This window comes from Mus musculus, chromosome 4, assembly GCF_000001635.26.
Source record: "Mus musculus strain C57BL/6J chromosome 4, GRCm38.p6 C57BL/6J".
In the NCBI taxonomy this organism is placed as follows: Eukaryota; Metazoa; Chordata; class Mammalia; order Rodentia; family Muridae; genus Mus; species Mus musculus.
This window is the reverse complement of record NC_000070.6, coordinates 37,674,204-37,677,739: the sequence shown is the minus strand read 5'-3', so window position 1 is coordinate 37,677,739 and position 3,536 is coordinate 37,674,204. Positions and strand designations below refer to the sequence as shown.

The 3,536-nt window shown below is 35.3% G+C and overlaps 1 non-coding gene across 1 annotated transcript; it reads right to left on the bottom strand.

Moving 5' to 3' along the window:
- Positions 1–1,352: 1,352 nt before the first annotated feature.
- On the bottom strand, positions 1,353–1,416 carry LOC115490040. Its single transcript, XR_003955469.1, has one exon. It is a non-coding gene; the product is annotated as a U7 small nuclear RNA (small nuclear RNA).
- Between the last annotated feature and the right edge of the window lie 2,120 nt (positions 1,417–3,536).

Below are 3,536 nucleotides of genomic sequence, written 5' to 3'. Positions count from 1 at the left end.
ATAGGGAGTTAAAATGCATAGTTTATACAAAAAAGTGCAAAATTCTTTGTATTATCTCTCACATGATAGAAGTTAGCTGTATTATTTTTTTTTTGAATGAGCACATTATGGGCAGTGTTGTATTCAAAGTTCTTGTATTACATAAAAGGAAAAAGACAAACTTGAATTTACATGTTTGAAATACTAGAATTTAAATTCATTTGCAATATACTTAGAAATTCCACCAATAACATTGTTAAATTCACTAATAGCATGATGTTTCAAAACAAAATACAATAGAAAAATAGTCAAGATACATTGATGTGTCAAGGCACTTGCCACCAAGACTGGGAACCTGAGTTCAGTCTCCAGACATGGAAAAGCAACTAGTGCAAGTTGTCTCATGATGTTTTATAAAAGTGCCACACAAAAGCAAGGAAGCAAATAGAAAACAAAGGAAAATCACAACTATGTTTATAAAGCAATATATTTTTACTTTAATAAGACTAAAACATAATAGAAACATTAAAATGTAGATTATTGGTTTTGCCCTTGTCTTGTATAGTACAGAATGGTTTTAAACTCAGCTACATCTGGTTTCCTGAGAGAAGAATTGTTTGAGAAAGGTGAAAAAAAAAAGACTGGAAGTCAAATCATGGTTCCAACATGGGGGCCTATGTTCTATTCGAGATGCCTCCCTAGACAGCTCTGTATAGATTGTTCTTGGCTCTGTAGTCTGTTCCAGACAGCTTTTCAGACAGTTCTTTGTGTTCTGCTCTGCTTTAGACAACATTTTCTTGCTACTTTAAAAAAGCCCTCTGGTTGAGCCAGGTATCTTTCTGCTTGAGACAGCACCTCTGCTAGTAAAATTCTAAAAGCTCTCTGTATAGTTTTTTGACCACATGGGTTTTCTGACCACAGTCAGATAAGCAGCTATAAGAAATTCTTAGATCTTCTGATCGAGGCAGAAATCCTGTTATAAAAAATACTAAAATTAATTTTTGGATTTCCAATCAAAATCAGAAATTTAGAAAAAGTTCTGAAAGAGTTGTGTTTGTTCTTCAGACAGCCTTCTATGGACAGCTGCTAGAAACCATGATAAAAGAGCTATGTCAGCTCTCTCTTCATTATTCTTAAAAATTGTGCTTGCTGTCTTTTCGTAAGAATCAAGGAGCAAAGGTCATGAAATGCTGATTAGTGGCAAGGCCAAAAGGGAATGTGGAATAAATAACTGAATTGATATGTAAATAAAATCCAGGCTTTTGATCTGCAACCTTTCTGCAAGTAGGTAATTAGAAAAGTAATTAGATAAGTAATTAGAAAAAAATTTAAAAGAGATATGAAAAATTCTAAAAGAGCTGTGTTAGCTCTCCATGGATTTTCCAACGAAAATCAGAAATTCAGCTAGAAAAATTTCTTGAAGAGCTGTGTTCACTCTCCAGAGATCTCCAGGTGGCTCACCTCCCACTAGACAAGAATGCTTATGTACTTTCTCAAAAAAACTACAATATATTCTGTGAATAACAATCCCAGTATTCATCTGTAGGAACTGTTAATAATGGACTAAAAACTAAATAATTATATTGGAATAACCAACAGCATAAATCTAAAGTAAATATTAACAGCAATAATTTTTCTGGAAATCAATCAAACACCATAAACCTACAAAAATGTAAAGGAATTATGCTGTTTACATCACTATAAACTGGTAAACCAGCCATAATCTTCTTCATTTCTTTCTTTCTTTTGATCTTACTTTCACCCTTGGCTGCAATGTTGGTTTTGTTTGTTTTTGTAACTTAACATGGATGATAATTTCATCCTCAAATAATCCAAATGAATCATTTGTGTTTCAGATAAAAAAAAAAAAAAAAAAAAAAAAGAACTGCTACTGCTTTCTGCTTACTCATCTCCTAGAGAACAAAAGCTCAGATATTTTTCATTTTGTTTTGTTTTTACATATCAATTCAGTTATTTATTCCGCTAATCAGCATTCCATGACCTTAGCCCCTTGACTTTTAGGAAGAGATAGTATTCACAAGCACAGACAATGAAATACCTGGGTGGGACCCTGTCCTGGAATTACCATTCAGACCACAATTTTACCGAAATTTATTCTGGTTGAGGCCTATTTTGAATTTGGAATCTGCCTACATTTGTATCTGCCTGTCTTTGTATCTTTCTGACAAGCTGGCTCACAGTGCTGCCTCTATTCCTTTAGATCTGTGAAGCCTCTAATGCAATTCATATTGCATCCTTACATTTTTGCATAGTTGAGAAAGTATATATTTTTGAACGCATGTTTTTTGAATTCTTTTCTTCAGAGATAAGGGCTGTCCTGAAGGTCCCATCATTTACCATTTTGTTAAAGACATACACATATACTCTACTCCTAGAAGCTTATAATGTTATTATGTTATAATAATGTATATGTTTTCATGTTCTTCTGAGGTATGTCCTCCTTGTTAATGAAAATGACTCAATGATACATTATTATAAAAACAAGCCTTATATCCACAGCAGATATCCACACTAATGGAAACCCATGTGTACTGGCCCTAGGGGCAGGAGTCATGTCAGTCCATCACCAGCAAGGTCAGGCCCAACTTGGTATATGTCTAATATATACACATACACACACACACACACACACACACACACACACACACACACATCTGTTTGAAGGCTCATGGACTTTCCTCCTCCCACTGTGGCATATCTAGTGTTTTGGTCCTTGTTTAGCTTGTGTTCGATTGACATGTGACTTTATGAGTATAGTTTCTGAAATCACTAAGAGACACGCTATCACAGCAAACTCCATGACCCTGGCTCTTAAAATCTTTTTGCTCTTTCACGTTCCATATCACTACCTTTATGCCTGTCAGCTAAGGGCATATATTTCTGGGAGCTTATCGTTCTGTCATGTATCTTCCTACACTTGATCCTGCCCCCAACCATTCCCCTCCCAACTCCCTCTCCCACCCAGTTCTCTCCTCACTCCCTCCTTTTATCTTCTTATTTCTCCTTCTAATTGATATCCAAGCATTCATGCCTGAGCACTCTTTGTTTACTTCTTTGGGTCTATAGGGTGTAACATGTTATCCTGTACTAATATCTGCTCATCAGTGAGTACATAGTATGCATGTATGTCCTTTTGGGTCTGGGTTACCTCACTCAAGTTAATGTTTTCTAGTTCTATCCATTTGCCTGCAAATTCAGGATGTCCTCATTTTTCATACCTGAATAGTATTCTATTTTATAAATGAATCACACTTTCTGTATCCATTCTTTGGTTGACGAACATGTGAGTTGTTTCCAGTTTCTGGATATTAAAAATAAGGCTTCTATGAACAGATTGGAGTATGTGTACTTTTGGTATCATGGGGCATCTTTTGGGTATATGTCCAGGAGGGTAATCATAGACACCAGCATAGTCGTATTGTATCAATCTTGTAGAAGTTTTAGACCCTGAGCCAGAAGGAAACCCTAGAGTACATGTTCCTTAAAGATTCCTATTTTTCACCTTTGTTGCCAAACCTATTTCAGTTAAAAATATA